This window comes from Nomascus leucogenys, chromosome 17, assembly GCF_006542625.1.
Source record: "Nomascus leucogenys isolate Asia chromosome 17, Asia_NLE_v1, whole genome shotgun sequence".
Lineage (NCBI taxonomy): Eukaryota > Metazoa > Chordata > Mammalia > Primates > Hylobatidae > Nomascus > Nomascus leucogenys.
The window spans coordinates 56,113,327-56,137,608 of NC_044397.1; positions in this window are offsets into that span (position 1 = coordinate 56,113,327).

A 24,282-nucleotide genomic window follows, 5' to 3' on the forward strand; every position below is an offset into this window, starting at 1 on the left:
CAAGGCAAATGTGCATGAAAAGATGCATTTGAAATTGCATGACCAGGAAATTATGGCCGAATTGGAGACTAAATATTTTTTAAGGGTGTGGAAAGTCTTCTAATGATGTACACTTCCTTGAAATGGGTGCTAACCGTCATCCCTGTATTCACTCATCTGCTTATTCATTCATTTATTCATAGAACTTTACTTGGGCCTTCTTCCAGGTAGAGGAAAGCTAGTTAGTCATTGGTATGATTCTTGCCTTGCAGGAAGAGTTGTAACAAACCTCTCTACAGTATTGAAAACCCACATAATCCTCATGTATTGGGCCTCTAGATTACCTAACGTAACATGGTACTTCTCTTAATAAGAATAAAGCAAAGTATAGCACCCTTTGTGCAAATAACTTAAATGCCTGCTCTGCAGAAGAAACTTGGATAGTCCGGCAGGCAGTTGGTGGGTACTGGCACGTGACATCAGCCCCATATTTTCATTTTGCAGTGCTGATGCAGTGATGCCTTCCCCACAGAATGGAATAAAGGTTCCATGTTATCTGTTGTCTCAGAGTGAGTAACCTTGGATCAGGTTCACTGAAATAATAAATATCTATTTTCACAGTGATGAAAGCAAATGTCCAAGCCTGACAGCTTCCTCCAGTCTTGAGTGGGGCAATTTGTCCCTTACTCCCACCAGCTGTGGTAAGTGAGCCAATGGCTCTATGAGTATGTAGTATTATGCTGCATCTAAGAAAGTTAGAGTTGGGGAAGGTCATGTTCAAATATGCCATCAAATTCAGACAGACTTGAAGTGGGACTCTGAGGCCAGAGTGGGGACAAGAATTTATGCTGCAAAATAATAATTCATAGGTCAAAATGATATTCTAGCATGGTCACTACTAGCATTGGCAAGCCGTTGCCAAGGAATGGGCAATACATTCCCTGTGTTCCTGGGAATGCATTGTGTGTAGGGCTAGAGAAATTAAGTCTCTGAGGAGAAGATGTATGGGGGTTGCTGAAAGTATGCTATGAAATTTTTTTGTCTTAGTTTGCTGTGTGGGCATAAGGCCACCAGGTATGGAGCCCTTTTGAGGTATGGAGAGGAAGAGAGATGTTTACCAACATTCTTGAGAAAGGGGGAATGCAGAGTTGGATTATTTTCTGGTTATGTGTACTGCTTTTGGAATTTCCCTTTCCCCAAAACCTTCCCCACAGTGGAGACGGCTGTATTAACAGCCTCTTCCCTTAAATACTCTAGTAGAAGGGATTCCTCTACAGGGTTCCACAGGGCAAGGCTCTGTGCTGTGTGAGCCAATTGGAACACTGAGGAGGATGTGAGTGGGTGTGTTGCATGAGTTCCCGAATGTCAGAGATTTTGACTCACTCAATCCTGCACCCTGCTGGACAGAGTACCTGCCAGAAAGTATTCAAGCAATAAATAAACATGGAAGCCTTTGGGGGAAGACATTTGTTCTTCTAGCCATGTCTAAGGAGGAAAACATAAACATGCTTCCCATTTCAATCCATGCAGAGTCTTCACTCTTTTCTCCACATTTACCTGAATCCCATTGACTCATTTTTAGATCACAAAGTTAATTAACCACTGGGGACACTTGGGCATGGAGTCTGTGATTAAGAGCCACAGACTCTATATTTTTCTCCTATTTCTCTATTTTCCCGATTTCTATGCCACCTTTCTTTATTACCAGTCCATTTAGGAATAGGATTCTTTGTATATGTGAAGATTCTCAGGAGCTAGTCTCTGACTGAGACATGTCAAGCAGATATAATGAGAATACCATTTTTTGCACATTGGCTCTGCAGTAATGCAAAGCGATATAACATTAGGTGCAGCACATAGAATGAGGAAGCAATGTATCCACATTGCTGAGTGAGTGCTAGATGAGCCTGGCTTTCCAGTAAAATTTCCTTCTCATATTAGAATAGGGGCTGTATGGTGCATGGGCTGACAGCTCCATTGGAGTGGGACAACCACACAAGAGATGGAGCATTTATTATTGAAGCAATATTCCATGTTGGGTCCTATATCCATTTATACATAAAATAAATGATGGCTGACAAGATTTATACCTTATTGCTAAGGGAAATGATAACATTTCAAAGATCAACATTTTCATATGCAACATACATCAATGCCAGAGTTAGTGAGTTTTAATTATTAGTTCATTCTTTTTCCTCTTCCATACATATTTATCATGGCCTTTAGGGATGCAGTCATTTTTAGCTATGCAGAAAGGCAGATCACTTTCTTCTTGATACCACCATCATAACTGTGAAGCCCCGCTGTATTTTCATAATGCCTATTCATTTTTTTTGTTTTATTACCTATTTCTGGTTTTTCAACTTTTGTTTTGGAACCAGAGGGTACATATGCAGGTTTTTTAAGCAGGCATATTGTGTGGTGCTGAAGTTTTGAATACAATTTAATCTGCCCTTCCAGGTGATGAACATGCTACCAAATAATTAGTATTTTTTTCCAACCATTACACCCTCTCTCCTCTCCTCCCTTTCTTGTATTCCCCAGCGTCTATTATTCCCATGTTTATGTTTATCTGTGCTCAATGTTTTGCTCTCACTTATAAGTGAAAACTTGTGGTATTTGGTTTTCTGTTTCTCCACTAATTTGCTTAGGATACTGGTTTTCGCTGCATGCATGTTGCTGCAAAGAACATTATTTTGTTCTTTTTTATGGCTTCATAGTATTTTGTGGTGTATATGTACCACATTTTATTAATCTAATTCACCATTGATGGGTACCTGGGTTCAATCCATGTCTTTGCTATTGTGAATAGCACTGCAATGAACATATGAGTGCATGTGTCTTTTTGGTAGAATGATTTATTTTCCTTTGTGTATATACCCAGTAGTGAGATTGAGGAGGTAGTCCAAATTTCAAGTGGTAGCCCAATTTCAGTTCTTACAGAAATCTCCAAACTGCTTTCCACAGTGACTGAACTAATTTACATTCTCACCAATAGCTTTTAAGCATACCCTTTTCTCCACAACCTCACCAATATCTGTTAATGTTTGACTCTTAGTATGTTTTTTGTTGAACATGGTTATGTTTTCCTTCCTCTGAAATTTTATTAAGAATGTGTTTCTCTCATATACACTATTTTGACATTTTCAGACTTAATATGTTTGTATATTAGTTACAAAAAGTCTTGCTCTTTAGAAGACATTGTATTTTAAAGCAAAAGAAAACTAGGGCAGCAAATCCTCTGTAATCACAGAGATATTATTTTAATGTGGTGCCTTTTGATATATCAGAGTAATAGGTTTTCTTTCCAAAACAATAACAAAAAAAGCTTTTGTGGAAGGTAAAAAGTGATCTTGTTTATTAAAAGAAACTTGACTTTGAAACTTTAAACATTTTTATTGCTTCCATGTACAAAGACCACAAAGCTCCTAAGAGTCAGGCTCCAAAGGTCACTTATAGTGTTTTACTACTGAAGTAGAATTCCCCCTTATAATATCCGCTAGTCTTCATTTGTACACTGGAAAAAGGAGTTCAAAATTTAGGAACTAGCACAGCCTGTTCTTGAACTGTGCTTGTTATTTGAAATACTTAACTCAAAAACAAATCATTTATTTGATACTTTCCCTACTAGTTCTAACTCTACCATAGAGTCAGTTCTCTGTTCTTTATTTCCAAATATGTTCTCTGGACATTTGACGAAAGGCATCATAAGGTTTCTAAAATAATCTTTCCTGTGATATGTATTCTAAATATCACCTTTCCTTTAATACTTACTCAGTGGCTCTATTACATTTCAGGATTTCATGCTGGTTCCTGAAGACCTGAACGTGAAGGAAAGAGCTTTTGTATCCATAGTCCATTGGGAAAGATGCTCAAAAAAAAAGTGAATGTTGCAGCAGTGTGATAACTCTGTGGGTGTGTAGCTGTGATTTAAAGTGGTAAACAAGCCTTAGCTCGGAAGGGACACTTTACATGAAAACATGATTTCCTTAAAGTGAATTGGCAAACATGTTTTTTTTCAGAGCAGTTGAATAGTTGTTTTCTTTTCAAAATGGTTAAATTTGTACATAAGTTTACCTCAGTACTGATAAGTATATCACTGTTGGTAAATACATGTTGTTTGCATTTATGCCTGCCTCACCCCGGAGAGATAAACACATTCCCTCCACTGAAAGTCATAAATATGTTCTTTAAAATACTGGACAACCTAGAATGTACCGATAAAGAATGGTATACGTAGTAAGCAATTTTTATAACCAATGATATAATGGCTGATGTTATTCAGAATGTGGCTGAGAAACTGAGCAGATATAATGGGAAGATTTCCAGGTAGGATAAAAGTCCACTTCTCCAAACCACTACATCAAAGCCTTGCCTCTTTTCTGAGTGCATAGTTAGTTTAACACTGTCAAACACATAACAAATATTTACCACATGGCAGGGAGGACTGTGTTTCACTAAAGATTGTGACAGATAGTGCCAACTGAGAGTGAATGGCAGTCAGGGCACTGACAGACTGGACATCTTCGTTTCTACCTTCTTTCCTCTCTTGTTCATACTTGCCACTTAGTTAGTTGCAGAAAATAAGCAGGATTTGCCTAAGCCGGGTGGTATTTGTGTGCAATTTATTTTAGTATTGTCTACTCATTGGTTTCTCAAGCACAAGCCTTTATTAGCCCTTGAGGTGTGGCTCCTATGAAGAGCACAGAAGAGAAGAAATTTTCAATTTGTTGCCATCTCATAATAGCTTCAAAACACATAAAGCATAAAAGATCAGAACTACCATGAAAAGTTCAGAAAACATAGTAGCAGATATTAACTTCACTCTCAGAGACTGATAGTATAGAAAGAAAAAATCATTAAAGTTTTAGAAGAATTGAAGAATGTAATTAATATGCATGTATTCATACAAATGAACATGTGTGACATGCATGTGTATAGTATACATGTAACCAAGTATGGCTCCAAGTGTATTAAAAGATAAGTAAACTAGTCAAAATAAAAATATGTTGAGGATGGCACAAATGCACATATGGAAGCTGGCAGCCCTGTGCCTGCCAGCACCCTGCTACAACTGACAAGCATTCACCCTGCTGCCCTGCCACCATTGCTGGCAAGTATGAAGGAGCAAGGAACCCACTGCCACCACCCTGACAAAGTGCTTTGGCTGGTACTACCTGTCAGAGTGTTGTGGCCAGTGGTATGGGAACACCTTGGCCCCTCCAGTGCAGCAGGTTCTTAACCTGGATAACAAAATTGGGGGCAGGATAACAAAATTGGGGGCCTGATACCAGCCCCCCACCCTCAAGAATGACAGCATGCAAGCCAGGAGTGCTGAGCTGAGCCTTGGCCCTCTAAAACCTTTTAGAAACAAAGCCAGATGACTGAACCCACCTTAGATCACAATCAAACCCAAAGTTATCAAAGAAGATAAAAGAAAACACAGACATACACACACACACACACACACACACAAATACCCCAAAACAAAAACACTGAAGGGAAAGCAACTTCAAAGATTGAAGGAACATCAGCCCACACAGATGAAAAAGAACCAGCACAAAAACACTGGCAACTCAAAAAACCAGAGTGTCTTTTTACCTCTAAATGACTGTATGGGTTCCCCAGCAATGGTTCTTAACCAGGCTGAATGGCTGACATGATCAAAATAGAATTCAGAATACGGATATCAAAGATCATTGAAATTAGGACAAAGTGAAAACCCAACACAAGAATTCTAAGAAATACAATAAAATAATACAGGAGATAAAAGATGAAATGGCCATTTTCAGAAAGAACAAAACTGATCTGATAGAGCTGAAAAACTCACTTCAAGACTTTCAGAATATAATAGTAAGTATTAACAGCAGAATCAACTAAGCCAAGGAAAGAATTCCAGAGGTCGAAGAATGGTTCTCTGAAATAACTCAGTCGGACAAAAAAAAAAAAAAAAAAAAAAAAAGAGAGATAAACGAAGGATGAACAAAACATCTGAGAAATGTGGGATTATGTAAAGAGACCAGATCTAAAACTAATCTGTGTCCCTGAAAGAGAGGGAGAGAAAGCAAGCAACTTGAAAAACGTATTTCAAGATATCTTTCATAAAAATTACCCCTATCTTCCTAGAGAGGCCAATATTTAAATTTGGGAAATGTAGAGAATCCCTGTGAGATATAACACAAGACAGCCATCCCCAAGACATAGTCATCAGATTTTTCAATGTCAAAATAAAATATTAAAGGCAGTTAGAGAGAAGGGATAGGTCACCTACCAAGGGAACCCCATCAAGCTAATAGTGCTCATTCATTTCCACAGAAACCCTTCAAGTTGGAAGAGGTTGAGGGTTTATATTCAGAATTGTTAAAGAAAATAAATCCCAATCAATAATTTCACATACAGCCAAACTAAGCTTTGTAAGCAAAGAGGAAATAAGATCCTTTTCAGACAAGCAAATGTTAAGGGAATTCATTACTACCAGACCTGCCTTACAAGAGGTCCTGAAGTGAGTGCTAAATGTGGAAAGGAAAGACTGTTACCAGCCACTATAAAAACACAAATAAGTACGTAGACTATTGGCACCATAAAGCAACCATACAAACACGTCTGCATAATAATCAGCTAACGAGAAAATGACAGGATCAAATTCTCACAGATCAATAATAACCTTGAATATAAAGGAGCTAAATGGTAAAATTCAAAGGCAAAGAGTGGCAAGATGGATAAATAAGCAAGACACAATGGTATGCTGTCTTCAAGAGTCCCATCTCAAGTGTAATGACATACATAGGCTCAAAGTAAAGGGAAGAAGAAAAATCTACCAAACAAATGAAAAACAGAGAAAAACTATTTTCATTTCAGACAAAACAGACTTTAAATCAACAAAGATTAAAAAGGACAAAGAAGGCCATTACATAATGGTAAAAAGTTCAATTTAAGACCTGTTTTAAATATATACACATCCAATACAGGAGCACCCAGATTCATAAAGTAAGTTCTTAGAGACTTACAAAAGGACTTAAACAACCACAAAAAATAGTGATAGAATTTAACACCCCACTGATAGTATTAGACAGATCATCAAAGCAGAAAACTAATGAAGATATTCAGGACTTGAACATGACACTTGACCAAATGGACCTGACAGATATATACAGAACTCTCCACAGAAAAACAACAGAATATACATTCTTCTCATCTGCACATGGCATATACTTTAGAATAAACCAAATGCTCGGACATAAAACAATCCTCAACAAATTAAAAAAAACTGAAATACTACCAACCACACTAACAGACCACAGTGCAATAAACAGATATTAATACTATGAAAATCACTTAAAACCATATAATTACAAAGAAATTAACAACCTGCTCCTGAATGACTTTGGGGGAAACAATGAAATTAAGCCAGAAATCAAGAAATTCTTTGAAACTAATGAGAACAAAGACATAACATAACAGAATCTCTGGGGCACAGCTAAAGCAGTAGTGATAAGAGGAAAATTTTGAGTGCTAAACACCCACATCTATAGTGCTATAGATATTTAGAAATATCTAAAATTAACAATGTAACATCACACCTAGAGGAACTACAGAAACAAGAACAAATAAATCTCAAAGCTAGCAGAAGACAAGAAATAACCAAAATCAGAGCTGAACTGAAGGAAACTGAGACTTGAAAAGCCATGTAAAAGATTAAGGAATGCAGGAATTTGTTTTTTGAAAGAATAAATAAGATTGACAGACTACCAGCTAGACCAATAAAGAAAAAAGAGAGATGATCCAAATAAATACAATTAGAAATGAGAAAGGGAACACTACCACCAACCACAAAGAAATACAAAAAACTCTTAAGAGACTTCTATGAACACCTCTCTGCACACAAGCTAAAAACCTAGAAGAAATGGATAAATTCCTGGAACAATACAAGCTCCCAAGATTGAACCTGGAATAAATTGAATCCCTAAAGAGACCAATCATAAGTTCCAAAATTGAATCAGCAAGAAAAAGCCCAGGACCAGAGAGATTCATAGCTGAATTCTCCCAGATATATAAAGAAGAGCTGGTACCATTCTTACTAAAATCATTTCAAAAAAATTGAGGAGGAGGGACTCCTCCCTCATTCATTCTGTGAAACCAGCATCATCCTGACACTAAAACCTGCCAGAGACACAGCAACAACAACAAAGAAAACCTTAGGCCAATAAATCCCCAATGAGCATAGATCCCAAAATCATCAACTAAATACTGGCAAGTAGAATCCATCAGCACACCAAAAAGCTAATCCATTACGAGCAAGTAGGTCTTATCCCTGAGGTGCAAGGGTGGTTCAGTATACACAAATTAATAAATGTGATTCTCCACATAAACAGAACAAAAGACGAAAAGCACATGATCATCTCAACAGATGCAGAAAAGGCCTTCAATAAAATCCAACATTTCTTCATGTTAAAAACCCTCAGTGCACTAGGTATTGATGAATCATACCTCAAAATAATAAGCCATGTATGACAAACCCATAGCCAACATCATACTAAATGGGCAAAGGCTGAAAGCATTCCCTTTGAGAACCAGAATATGACAAAATGCCCTGTCCCATCACTCCTATTCTACATAGCAGTGGAAGTCCTAGACAGAGCGATCAGGCAAGAGAAAGAAATAAAAAGCACCCAAGTAGAAAGAGAGGTGGTCAAACTATCTCTGTTTGCAGACCGTATAATTCCATACATAGCAAACCCCTTAGTCCCTGTCCAAAAGCTCACAACTTAAGCAAAGTTTCAGGATATAAAATCAATGTGAAAAAATCAGTAGCATTCTGCCACAACAACAACATCCAAGCTGAGGGCTAAATCAAGAATGCAATCCCATTCGCAATAGCCACAAAAAGAATAAAATACGTAGGAGTACAGCTAACCAAGGAGGTGAAAGATATTTACAATAAGAATTACAAAACACCACTCAAAGATATCAGAGATGAAATAAACAAATGGAAAAGCATTCCATCTCATGGATAGAAAGAATCAATATCATTAAAATGGCCATACCACTCAAAATAATTTGCAGATTCAATACTATTTCTATCAAACTACTAATGACATTCTTCAAAGGACTAGAAAAACTCATTCAGGGCCAGGCGCAGTGGCTTTTACCTGTAATCCTAGCACTTTGGGAGGCTGAGGCAGGCGGATCACGAGGTCAGAGCATTGAGACCATCCTGGCCAACAGGGTAAAACCCTGTCTCTAATAAAAATACAAAAATTAGCTGGGTATGGCGGCACGTGCCTGTAATCCCAGATACTCAGGAGGCTGAGGCAGGAGAATCGCTTGAACCAGGGAGGCAGAGGTTCCAGTGAGCCGAGATCACGCCACTGCAATCCAGCCTGGGGACAGAGCAAGACTCTGTCAACAATAACAACAAAAACAAAACAAAACAAACAAAACAAAACAAAAACCTCAGTCCCAATGGCTATTATTGAAAAGTCAAAATATAACAGGTGCTGGTAAGGCTGTTGAGAAAAAGGAATGCTTATTAACTGGTGGTGGGAGTGTAAATTAGTTCAACCATTGTAGAAAGCAGTTTGTTGATTTCTCAAAAAACTCAAAACAGAATTACCATTAGACTCAGCCATCCTATTATTGGGTATATACCCAAAGGAATATAAATCATTCTATCATAAAGACACATGCATACTCGTGTTCATTGCAGTACTAGTCACAATAGCAAAGACATGGATTCAACCTAAATGCTCATCAATAGTAGACTGTATAAAGAAAATGTGGTACATACATATCATGGAATACTACACAGCAATAAAAAAGAATGAGATCATGTCCTTTGCAGTAACAGGTATGGTGCTGCAGGGCATTATTCTAAGTGAACTAACACAGGAACAGAAAAGGAAATACCACATGTTCCCACTTATAATTGGGAGCTAAACATTGAGTTCATATGGACACAAAGAAGGAAACAACAGACACTGGGGCCTACTTGACAGTGAATGGTGGGAGGTCGGTGAGGACTGAAAAACTACCTATTAGATACTATGCTTATTACATGGGGGATGAAATAATCTGTACATCAAACCCCCATGACATACGATATACCTATACAACAAACTTGTACATGTGCCCATGACTCTAATATAAAAGTTAAAAATAAAAAAATAAATTGAGCATATTTTGTTTATATAATGCTCAAAGCCAGGCAACTATATTGAATATTATTTAAGATGCATATAGAAAGAGTGTTCTTTTAAAGATAGTAAGATAATATTTTCATCATAAAGGAAACTGATTAGCACAAGTTTGAGAGGAAGTAGTGACTGAACAAGGCATGCAGATATTTCTGATGTCTTGCAACACCATACGTCTTTATCAGAGCAGTAGGTAGATGTCTGTTTACTTTATAATTATTAATGAGCTATACATATGGGTTTATGCACTCTTCTATTTGTGTGATATTTGTTATAACAAACACATCAAAACTCAATTTGTAAAATAAAAATCAACAGTCTCTTTGATGTGGGAGTTATGATGGCACTATGTAGCCATACGATAATTTAGGAAAAGTGCATCATTTATTGGATTATTCCCCTTTGCCCAGGTTAAATTTGAGGTACCTGTACCATTTAAATGTATATTTTGTTAATATTATACTATCCTATTTCTTAAGTTTTAAAAATCACACTTGTGGTTATATGGATTCTTTTTGTGTTTCCTTTACAATGTCAGACTTCAACTTTAGCAAAATATACTAAATGTGATTTAATCAGCAGAAACCTCCATCATCTTTGGAATCTGATTCATCAATAAGCTTCATATCATGGAAAATATGAACGCAGTCTCATATATTATAACTGATATGGTTAGGCTTTGTGTGCCCACCCAAATCTCATCTTCAACTGTACTCCCTGGGTGTTGAGGGAGAGACCTGGTGAGGGGTGATTGGATCATGGGGGTGGTTTCCCCCATGCTGTTCTCATGATAGTGAGTTCTCACAAGATCTGAGGGTTTTATAAATGTTTGGAAGTTCCTCCGTCACTCATCTCTCTCCTGCCACCTTGTGAAGAAGTTGCCTTCTTTCCCTTCTCCCATGATTGTAAGTTTCCTGAGGCCTCCTCAGCCATGTGGATCTGGGAGTCAATTAAACCTCCTTCCTTTGTAAATTACCCACTCTTGGGAAGTTCTTTATAGCAATGTGAGAACGAACTAATACAATAGCTAATACCTACCCTGAAACATTTCCAAACATGTACTCAGACTAATATTTCGTCCACCTTATACTCTGTGTCTATGTTACTAAGCCCATTTTCAATCAGTTCTCCAGAACATAGACCACTGCCTAAACCCACAATCTCTAATATTGACCCCTCTTCCCCACCATATTTACTTTCTGTCCTCATAGATAGCCTTCAATTTCACCAGGTAGCTATCCTTTGGGCAGCAAATCCTTTGCAAAAAGGACTGAGAACACTGCAGAATATGAGTCCCGGGTTTGGGGGAGCAAATTAATAAAAATCTCTAGGTTTCAAATTATGGATTTTTGATTGAAGACGGAAAGGGAAAAGTTACAATTTATTTAATATTCTGCTGGTGGTCTGACCTCTGGAACCTTAGCAGAGTGAAGACTTAAAGCAAAATGATCAGTGGGAAATAGGGACGGTCAGAGCAAATCCCTGTGAACTCTCCAATACACGATCATGAGACTTGTCCAGTGTTGTCCAGTATGTGATTACTAAAAAGGCAGGGTGTACAAATATAGACTAATTTAACATTCTTTTCTTCCTCTTTGAAGAACAAGTCACGGATAATACAGTTGTCTGCTTACTATGGTTGCCATATTCCTGTTTCCGAGGTTACATTTGCATCAGGCAGTAGCCTGAAGACAGGTGCATGTGAGTTTCAAAGTATTTGAGTATTAGGAAGGTTTCTTACTGCATTTGACTGTGTCCATGTGTGAAATTAATCAACCACAGCTCTAAAGATAAAAAATGTTTAATATGATTTATTATGTAGATAATACAAGCAATATTGGTTTTAAGCATATTATTTAAAATTTCATATTTAAATATTTTGAATAGCAACTGTTTTTGCAAAAAAAGAAAAAATGATAACAGGAATTCAAAGTGGTTTGTTTTTTGTTGTTGGTGGTGGTGTTTTGTTTTGTTTTAATGTTTGTCAGCTTCACTATCTGTCTAATGCTTGAGTAGTCAATATTGGCAACTGAATCAATCTACCCATCACTGAAAGAGGAAACATCTCACTTGGTTACATTTATTGTCTGATTCATTGAAATAAAAAACCAATTTTAACACAACAGTTAATCCATAATTTGATGTAGATACAAACACATTAAGAGCCAAAGGACATGAAAAGACCTTACTAAAGTGAACAAAATGCCGCTAGTTTAAATCATCCTAACACTTTAGCATTGGCTAACAGCTGAAGATTTTATTAAATTTGCCTTAAGAGTTACATTTTTATATGGTTAGCTTTACGAAAATTTATGAAAAAATAGAATAGTTTGGAAGATTAAAGATACAAATTCTACTAATCTTCATATAATCTTGATAGAATAACATGACTATAATAAATGCTATATAATATATAATGTATACTCCTACATACTATAAATACAGTACAATATTTATATGTTAAATAAAATGTGCAACATTATATAAAATATATAATTATGTCATATTTTAACCTATATATCTCAATTCCATTGATGTTACAACATTTAAGCAACAACAAAATTAACAAGATAACTTTGTAATTTCTTGTACGTTAACAGATGATATCATTAAAATACAACAATTTTTTTTTTTAAGAGAAAAGCCTACATGGCTCATGCCTGTAATCCCAGCACTTTGGGAGGCTGAGAAAGGGGGATCCCTTAAGCCCTGGAGTTTAAAACCAGCCTGGGCAACATAAGGAAATTCCATCTCTTCAAAAATTAACATAAAAAGATAAGCCCAGCATAGTGGTGTGTGCCTGTGGTCCCAGCTATTCGAGAGGCTAGGCTGAAGTAGGAAAATTGTTTGAGCCTGGGAAGTCGAAGCTTCAGTGAGCTGTGATCATGCCATTGCACTCTAGCCTGGGGGACAGAGTGAGACTCTGTCTCAAAAAAATAAAAAAGTTCATAAAATGTGTAAGTTAAGATTTTGTTTTGTTTCAGAAATAAATGACCTGGGAACAGAATACAGCAGAATACTAATTTTGCATTTTCAAGAGTCTTTTATTTAAACAATATAATGATAGATTCATAGTACATAAAATATATTACAACTTTCTTAAACTACCATTTTTTCTTTATTAGAAAATTGTAAATTGTTTACTGCTCTTTCCATTTTATAGACAACAAATTCAGAGAAGTGATGTGACTTCCTCAAGATTAAACAGCTGATGAGTGGCAGAGTTGAGACAAAATTTTTTAATATTGATTCATAATAACATTGATCTCATTATGACCTATATTTGAATGGGATACTACTTATATGTGAAAATCATAATCATTGTTATGATTTAGAGCTTGCAAAGGAAATTTGACATGGATAGAAATGTTTAGACCTTGGAGTTATCACTTTAGTTGAATGCCTCTTCATTGTGGGAAATTAAATTTTGAAGGTCAGTTCTACAGTTTGGCCACCCGTTTTACTGAGTGGAGATAAAAATAAACAGACAAACAAACAAACCCCTCAAAGTAAAATAACACCTGGATAGACAGGGAAGGTTATGACAACCAATTTCAAGTACAATTTTAAGAATTTCAGTACCTACACGAGTGTTCCATAATATTTGATTTAGGCAAATACATTCCCTCTTCCAGCACTCAAGCAAGAATTAAAATTGATCCTAAAAGATTAATGTCACCCTTCTCTACAGAAAAACTCTATTTTTCTCTTTATTCAGACTCCTTCACTCCTGTCACCAAAATGTGCGAGGAAATTCTGCAACTCTCTGCAAACAAAACTGGATGTCCCATAATCAATTTAATTCTGACACTATCTACCTGGAGTTATCACAGACCCCACATGTTAAGGGCTCAGTCCCATAAGACTATCTCCAGTTTCAGAATCCGATCATAAGTGGTGGCTCCCCAGGTCTGAATTGCTACCAATCAGAGGTTCCCACAGCCCCCTCCTCAGGTTTGATTATTTGCTAGAATGACTCACAGAACACAGGGGAACACTTATTTTACTGGTTTAGTAGAAAAGATGATATGATAAAAAAGTAGCAATGAAGAGATAAATGAAGAGATACTTGGGGCAAGGTTTGGGAGGGTTCCAAGAGCAGGGGCTTCTATTCCTGTGAAGTTGGCGTGTACCACCCTCCCACCACATGGATGTATTCCCCAACCTGGAAGCTCTCTGAACCCTGTACTGCAGGGATTTTTATGGAAGCTTCATCATGTAGGCACATTGTTAATTCAATTGCTAGCTTTTATTTTCTTCTGACAGAATGAAGGGAGGGGTTAAAAAATTCCAAGCATCTAATTATGGTTTGGTCTTTCCTGTAAGCAGCACCTACTCAGAAGGCCACCAAGAGTCACTTCAGTAGAACAAAAGCTTCCAAGGCATTTAGGAGTTCTGTGTCAAGGACTTGGGTCAAAGACCAAATATTACAAAACAAGATGCTCCCAGCACATATATTGTTTAGGAAATTACAATAATTTTAGGAGACGTGGGCATGAAATGCAGATGAAAATCAATTATATATTTCTTATTACATGTCACAATATCACATCTTTCACCAGACCACAGTGTATCTGAAAAACTAAATTTTGATGTCTTTCATGCACATTAGATCCAGTGGATGAGTTCCTTTACATTACATTTTGTCAGACAAGCTTCACAGCCATGATGGTTTGTACCTATCTACCAGATGGTTTGTATTCATCTACCAGCCATGATGGTTGCCTATTGGTACATCTCCAGGATTTCAAAATTTCTGCAGCCCAAATCTTCAAAGACAAGGAATTGAATAAGAACATCACCCTTGATGGGGCTCTCAATATCTGAACAGTCTTCTTCAGAGATAAATTTGAAGTGTTAGGAACCTCAATTCCTTGGTTTGAATTTATGAGTGTTTTGACAAAACATCATGACATTATTACTACCAAAAAGACAGATTTTCAGAAAATTTGTCATCTTGACATGCACTTTTAGTTACATGAGAACAGGTTCCGGATGTTTTTTACATTGTTGCTACTGGAAACCTGGTCATGCTTGTCATGGACAGGAGTACAGAGGAAAAGAACAAGAAAACAATTGGTAATGACAATGACATCTAAAATGACAAGTAAGATATGAAGTACATGGTGAAGATGAAGCCAAGAGACAGGGTGTCTTCTTCCAACTCAGCTTTTAATACAAAGAGCAAAATGGGAGATGGAAACTTCCAAGATTAATGAGGAGGAAAAACAGAAGATTCTCAAAAAGTGCAATAAAATTATCTCCTGTCTGGGCCAGAACCCAGCTGTCATTGGATCTGTTGCATCAGTAGGAAAAGGAGAATAGTTGCAGTCTTATTCCCAAAGGTGTGCCAGAACTCCATGGCAAGGTGCAGAGCTGCCTGCCATTCTGGAGAACTTCGCCCATAGGTGCATCCTGGGTCATCACTTGCAAACAGTCATCTAAGAAAGGCAAGTATGTTCCACACAGCTGACTACAATCTTAGAATGTCACAAATTTTAAGCCACAATAGTTTTATTGGTTAAAATATATTTGAGCTATTATATAAATTTCTAGTCATTTTGAATACTTGAATAAGTTCATAATAGAAAAAGTGAAACCCACAACATTTATCAGAAGCAAAACAATTGTAAAGCACACTTCATTACCTAAAGAATAAATCTTTATTTAAAGCTAGTACCACAAAAATTAAGTATTTTTATAAAAATTTCTAATGACATAGAATATAAAGAATGAAAAGCAAACTCCCCCATAATGAGGGTTATGTTAGAGACCAAATGAGGATCAAGGGTGTCTTTTGCAGATGTTAACCTAGTGAAGAACAAACCAATTTAGATGTATGTTTGGCAGATACCATTTTTCCAGCACATGGTAGAAATGGCTTCCTAAAACAGACATGTTAAAATATCCATGTGTGGGACAGCAGAGGGTGAGAGTTGATTATTATGACCCAAGAATGGAAGAATATTGATTGTTGGGAAGTTAAATATCTGTCCCAACCTTGAAGACGTCATGCTAAGTGAAATAAGCCAGTCACAAAAGGACAAACACTGTCAAATTCCAGTGTCTAGTGATGGAGACACCTAGAGTTATCAAAATCACAGAAACTAGAAGGGTGGCTGCTGCAAACTAGAGGGCTGGGGAGGAATAGAGAGTTAGTGTTTAATAGAGACACACTTTCACTTTGGGAAGAAGAAGTTCTGGAGATGGATGGTGGTAATGATCATACAACAATGTGAGTATATTTAATACCACTGAACTGTACACTTAAAAATGATTAAAATGGTAAATTTTATGTTATGTATATTTTTACCACCATCACAATAACAACCCTGTCTCTGGGTTACATTTACTAACTCAAAATGACAGATTCAGAACAGCCTGTTTGGTATTATCATCATCTATCCTTCTTCAAATAGACCCTAAATCAAGTTTCCATGCAGACTTTCTGCACACCTAACACACTGCTTTTTACCTAAAGCAGCTACTCATATATAGTTTTATTCTTAAGTGATAGAAATTAGCTCATCAGAGAAAAAAACTATTACAATCTTTATACTGAACATTGGTTTAATTTCCTTTCTTCTGTTCAAGATCCTATAAGTGACTGCAAATACTGTACTCTTTTTCTATTGAGAGCTTGTTAGCAATCTGATACTCGGCTACTTTTAGAGAAGTAGGAATAGATCCTCATTACATGGAAAAGAGGGCAAAAGGATTCATATAAAATAATATTAGCAGAGAAATAAAACTAAAAATGTTTTTGGGCTTGAGAACACATTATTCGTGAAAGCAATTAAAATAAATAACTTTAAAGTAGCAATTATGATGCCACCTACTTCACATGATTATAAGAACTTTAAGAAGAGTAAGAAGCCAAACTAGGTGACAACTTCCATACTACTGCAAGCAATATGGAGGACTCTCATCACGCTTCCTCATGTACCTGTTCCCCTTCCCACTCATTATGTAACCAATGGATATGCATTTGAGATAGTATAGAAAATGCTGCAAACACGGCCCACTGCCTGACATACACATGTTTATCGTTTACTATAAGGAGACACAGGACATTGTAATACACTTTCTGTTCTTAGAAATCTTCTTTTAAAACTCTTCTTTCTCTTGCTTTCACTGAGCCTGTGCTATATCCACTCTAGATGGAAAAGTGTGAGTTTTTAACCTGCTAAACAAATGAAAGATGACTAATGTTTTAGGAATCTCTTTTATCCTTAAAGTTTGTTTCATAGTCTTGGAGCAGGTTCTTAATATTACTGAGAAGAGGGGATAATCAGGCAGTGTTTTGTCCTTGTACTAAATGGGAATGATAGCCATGAAAATGCTATGTAAGCCCCTTTAGTTCCACAGCTGACTGTGAGCTCAGACTGAGTTATGAGTTCAAAAACACAGCACACACATGGATCACTTAGGCTAATCCACAAAGTTCTGCAAGAGGACTTCTAACTGGCTTTTTTTCCCTTTGCTCCAGAGACCAAAATCTGTGCTGATTTCTTCTAGTCCTGATATCCAAATATAGCACCACTTACAGGGGTCCTTTAATAGGGTTTGATGAAAACCTTGAGGTATGTTGAGAATGCGGTGTGCTTCATCGACACACACCAGCCACCTATGGCAAGAGATCCACAGCATAGAGTGTATTATGATAGTCTCCAGTTTCTGCTGTCATGATAGTAGTAGAATTACATAATATTTAATGAACTTCCTCTCTTTAAGTTACGTTGGACAAAGAAGGTGACTTTCAAAAATAATGTTGATAGAGATTATTCAGGATAGAGATGACTTACTGCAGTCCCTATAGAAGATTTCAGAAACAAGAAAGCTTTCCATAGAAACAAGTCACAGTTTAAAGGCATCATAGGATTGACTAAACCAAGTTACTCCGGAGGATAGGACAGAGGCCAGACTAACAGAGGCTACTGCTTTAGCTCTGCTACCCTGGGATTATCAGTAGTCCTAGAGAGGCAATTAAATACCGAGGCTAATGGAAGCATTTTGGAGTCCAGGTCGACAAGAACAAGTCCCAGTACGGGCACTCACTCAACTCAAGTGAGTTTACAGCTGTGAAGCTTAGTTTCATTTATGATGGAAGGATGACATCTAATCACAAAAGTTTGTGAACACATTTGTGATTAAAAGGAACAAAAGAAAAAGTGGGAGAAATATGCTGAGAATACTAGGTCCAAGGAAGAAGCTCCATATTAATTTCACAGTTCAGAAAATGGAAAGAAGTAAACCAAACAAAACATGAATACAGAAGTGACTATAAAATGGGAAAACCTGGAGACATAAGTTGTGTTTGCAAAGGGAGTCAAGAGAATAAAATCTGTGGGGTAAATGCCCTCTGGGAATTCTAGTTCCCGCCTTATGGCAAGGCCTTCATTGACATTTATGTGCTTTTCTTTGAGAAGAGTAGATTGAGGTCCAGTATACTCTTGATGTTTGTTGATGTCTTGGCATTGAAGAGTTAGGTATTTATTCCAGTTTTTCCCAAGGAAAGTTCCAAAACCCAGGAAGGACAATTTGAATCCTATACTGGGCATCCTAATTGTCCAAAACTGAACATACAATGCATCTGCCCATTCTCTATTTCTATAACTGCCTCCCTGTTCCTTATGGGTGTTATAATCTTCTTGTCATCTAGGGACTCCTGTTGTCTGTTTATTCTGACCAGAACTGTGTGTCATAACTCAATTTAAGAATTCTGTCCTTACTGGGGAGTTAGAACAAAAATCCCTAAAAAACATATAAATAAATAAAAACAAACAAGAATGCAGTAAATGGAAAGACAAGGATAGACAGAGAGAGGGGAAGAAAGAAAGGAAAAAGAAAAGCCACTTTTACTTGGCTCACACATGTAGCATGCTATGAAACAGGAGAGTTGGTATCCTATCCCTCCTTGACTTTCTTAGAAGAATTTTTAGGCATTCTAGAACATATCTGAAGAAGTTTAACAAAGAGCGGCACTTACAGTAATTTGGCATGATTCTTTTCGTTACTCTTAAAATTCCCTACCCCCCATTTCATATCAATTGCATCTGTGGAAAAGGCACTGAATTTTATAAGATGCTTAGTATATAATGCATGATTTAGCATCAAACCGATAGTAACAGTAATCCGGGAAATATTTTAAAACATTCTTTGCTGGAACTTACATTAATGTAATAGCTTTTAAGTGCCCGGTTGTTAAGAAAATGATACATTTAAAACTATAAAAATCCAAAAAGAAAACCTAGGAAACATTTTTCCAGACACTGGCCTAGACAAAGAATTTCTGACCAAAACCTCAAAAGCAAATGCAACAAAAACAAAAATTGACAATTTGGACTTAATTAAACTAAAGAACTTCTGCACAACAAAAGAAACTATCAACAGAATAAACAGACAACCTATAAAATGGGAGAAAATATTTGCAAGCTATATCTGACAACAGACTATATCCAGAATCTGTAAAGAACTTAAACAAATCAACAAGAAAAAAAATAATCCTATTAAAAAGTGGACAAAGGACGCAAACAGACACTAATCGTCAGAGAAATACAAATCAAAACCCACAGTGAGATACCATCTCATACCAGTTAGAACGGCTATTTTTTTTTTTTTTTTTTAAAGGAGTCTTGCTCTGTTGCCCAGGCTGGAGTGCAGTGGCACCATCTCAGCTCACTGCAAGCTCCGCCTCCTGGGTTCACACCTAGAATGGCTATTTTTAAAAAGCCTAAAAATAGCATGTTAGCTAGGCTGTGGAGAAAAGGGAACACTGATACAATGTTGATGGGTAAATTAGTGCAGCCCCTATGGAAAGCAATATGGAGATTTCTCGAAGAACTAAAAATAGAACAACCATTTGATCCTGCAATCCTGCTATTCAAAGGAAATGAGTATCTACTCAGAGAAAAAGTAATCATTCTACCACAGCACACCTGCACTTATATATTTATCGCAGCATTATTTACCATAGCCAAGACATGGAATCAATCTAGGTGCCCATCAGTGGTGGATTGGATAAAGAAAATGTGATACATATACACCATGGAATACTATGCAGCCATAAGGAAGAATGAAATCGTGTTCTTTGTAGCTGCATGGATGTAGCTGGAGGCCATTATTATAAGTGAATTAATGCAGAAACAGAAAATCAAATAGGGCATGTTCTCACTAATATAGCCTGTCTTCAAGCTCAGTAATTATTTCTTCTCCTATACAAGTTCTGCCATTCAGGCTGTGATTTTTGTCAATTGAATTTTTTCAGCTTCAGAATTTCTGCTTGATTTTTTAAAATTATTTCAGTATCTATTAAATTTCTTGATAGGATTCTGAATTTCTTCTCTGTGTTATGTTGAAGTTCATTGGACTTCCTCAAAACTGTTCTTTTGAATTCTCTGCCATAAATATCACATATCTCTGTCCTTCTGGGATTCGTCAGTGGTGCTTGCCTTAGTTTGTTTGGTGAGGTCATATTTTCCTGGATATTCTTGATGCTCATGGATCATATTTTCCTGGATATTCTTGATGCTCATGGATGTTTGCTGATGTCTTGGCATTGAAGAGTTAGGTATTTATTCCAATTTTTGCAGTCTGGGCTTGTTTGTACCCATCCTTCCTGAGAAGGATTTCCAGTTATTCAAAGGGTATTGAGTGTTGTGATTGAAATATTGGGTCACTGTAGCAGTATCTGCACTAGGGAATGCCCCAATACCAGTAATGCTGCAATTCTTTTAGACTCTTAGATGTATCACCTTTATGGCTTTGGATAAGATCCAGGTAAATTCCCTGGGTTACCAGGCAGAGTCTCTTGTTCTCTTCCCTCACTTTGCCCCCAAAAGACAGTCTCTCTGTCTTCATCTAGGCTGCTTGGAGTTGGGAAGGGGCGACACAAGCACCTCTGTGGCCACCAGACATTTATTTTTGCACCTATTTTTAGTGAAGATTCACATAATAATCCTGCAGAAGAGCCACTTGCATATTTTACATAATATTGCTTAGAGGTTTTAATATTTAGTAAAAGTAACACAAGATTTGGCATTAGAAGACCCAGATCTGAATCTCTTCTTGTACATGCTGTGTCAGCGCCATACAATTAGAGGTATTAGAGCCCCTGTTTCCTCATCATTGAGCTTCAGAAGGGAGGGACTCCTGTGCTCACTGTTCTGAGCACTGACACTGTGTAGTAGCCAGCCAGGTGTCTTTCACACACACACACATTCAGGTTTTTAGGTATCTTCCCTGATGGTGCCTGCAACAGCACATCCTTGCTCACCTTAGTCCAGGGATCTCAGTAAAATAAAAGCTGTGTACCTATCTCAACAAATAGGGACTTGGAGATGTGTCCTTCTAATGCAGTGTAACTAAACCTTATTATTGAATATTTAATTTCAGAACATCTATTTGATTATTTTTCAAATTTGCTTGATAATTCTGAATGGTTTTTCTTGTCGTTTTTGACACTTAACACTCTCTCATTTAAGAAGTGTGATGAAACTATTTATAATGTGTAATGAATCAGTGTCAGACCATTTACATACTTGTAGCCTGTATTGATATGATTTTACCCTGGTTTGTTCTTTTGACTCGTTGGTACTGGGAATTGTTTCCTCTTCTGTGTTATATTTCTTTTTTTCACATTCCTTGGATTTTTACCTATGGGAATCTTTTGATGTCTTGATTTCTTTTTTAAGAGTTATTTTTCTGAATATCTAATACCTTGGCTTAATGCCGACTTGGGAAAATTTTTATCTACATTTTTGCTTGACCTTGTTGTGGACAAAACACCAAGCATGAATTTTGATGTTAAGCACAGGTAAGAAAAATCATATTTCTAGAGCTTTTTATGGGATAACTTCTTCCCTCTCCATCAGGAGTGAAGACTGAGAAAAGCAATTCCTACAGTATAGCTCTTTATGAAGCAAAGGTCTCCTCCATGTTCACATATTTAGCCTATTGCCTTTTAAAGGTCTAAGATTTGCATAATTTTCATTCTGGTTTCGCAGTTTTCTCAAACATCATCTCCTGTGAACCAAGTTTAGTTTTTGGAGGCTCTGGGTCATCTATGTTCAGCTTAGCAGATACTGGCTGTCTTCAGTGCTCACATACTTTCAGTACCTGTGCAGGATCATTGACTTTGACGTTTAAGAACATTCCTTATGCTCCTACTTGCCCAGAAAGTTTTGAAATTTATTTTATTCACTATTTCTAATGCTTTATGCTGGAGTGCATTCAGGATACCTGGCTTGTCATATGGTTAGGAACAGCCATTCAAAAGCTTTCTAATGTGAAGATACCTTTGCTTTACTGGAATGAAGCTTACTGGGTTATGACAGTTATTTATTTTCTTTCTTATTCTTCACTCTCCCCTCCATCCCTCTCTCCCTCTCTCCCTCTCTCCCTCCCTCCCTCCCTCCCTCCTTCCTTCCTTCCTTCCTTCCTTCCTTCGAGCCTTCCTTCCTGATTCTTCCTTTCTTCCTTTTCCTCCTTCTCTTTCTCTCTTCTTTTTCTTCTTTCCTTCTAACTTCTTTTTTTATTTTTTTAATTCTTTGGCTAGTTTCTCGACAGAAAAAAATATTTCTTCATAATTTGTCTTTATTGTAAAATTATGCTGTCAATGATGTTATTCTCACAAAATTGCCTAGATATTAAGCAGATGTTTAATATCTTTCTCCTCCTCCCCTAGAACAGTTTTATAAACAATAGATATTACTTTTTCTTGAGGTTTCAGTAAAAAGTACATGTAAAACTGCATAGACCTAATGTTTTGAGTGGGTAAGCTTTTATCTACCTGATTTACTTAGTCTAATGACTTTGAATGTATTCCTGTTTTCTATTCTTTGTTTTCCTCTTTAAAGTTAGGTTTGATAAATTTTATATTTTAGGAATTCATCAATTTCAACTTAAAACATATTGAATGTTATAAGATTTTTCGTAAAAAATACCTTGAGAGTTTTAAATATTTAATTTAACTGAGGTTATAGCTCGTTTAAATTTACCATGATTTATTTATGCTTTTCCCGTCTTTCCAATCATGACCGTGGTAGAAAATGGCTAATTTTATGCCTTTTTGAACAGGCCCTTTGTTTTTGTTGGATTTCAATCTCTAGATCTCTGTTTCTCTGTATCTCTATAATGAATTAGTTTGGTAAAATCTCTTCATTTTCTTCTTCACTCAATATTGTTTATGTTTTTCTTTTTTTCAATTTGTACTTTCATCTTCTTCATTCTTAGTATTATCTAAGACGCAAAATACATATGAATGCTATAAATTTTAACTAACTTAGCTTTATCTTACAAGTTTTGACTTATTAGCATAAAGTTGTTCATAATATTCTCGTAGTTCCTTTAATATTGTAGAATCTGTGGTGATTTTATGTCTCTAATTCCTGATATTAGTACCTTGCATTATCTCTTTTTTCCTTATCAGGCTCATTATTTCCCAATATTGAGTCATGACTCTTTTTGAATGTTCTAACTAATGGCCTTTAAATCATGAGTTTATTAAATTTCAGGCACTATCCTGATATGGGCAGTAATGCCTGTCCTATAAGAGTATCAGGCATGGTAACCTCTAACCTTTTCTCATCATTCTTCAACTATCTGTGTGATTTCCTCCTATGCATACACTGATCAGTCCTCAACTGAACACTGAGGGAGACTTCAAGACACATCTCCAGAGTTCTCTTTTTTTGCTGGTCTTTCCTGTACTCAGCTCTATGAACTGTAGTCACTTTATTTTCCCTGAATTTTCACCTTTGTCTTCTCAACTCTAAGGATCTACAGGCTGTTCTTGGGCTCCCTCTCCCTGCACCACAGCCTGGAAAGCAGTAGGACGGGGCAGCTTTAGGACTCACCTTGTTTGTTTCTTGTCTCTCAGGGATCCTAGTTCTTTGCTTCCCAGTGTCTTGTGTCTTGAAAACATTTATTTATATATTTTGTCAAGACTTAGTAGAAACTTATAGCAAACAAGGCAGTGCGAAATTTGTTTAAAGACAAATAAGTAGATCAGTAGAACAGAATAATTAGACCCATGCAAATACAGGCAATTGAATTTTGACAAAGGTTCAAAGCCAATTTAGTGGGAAAAGAATGGACTTTACCACAAGTG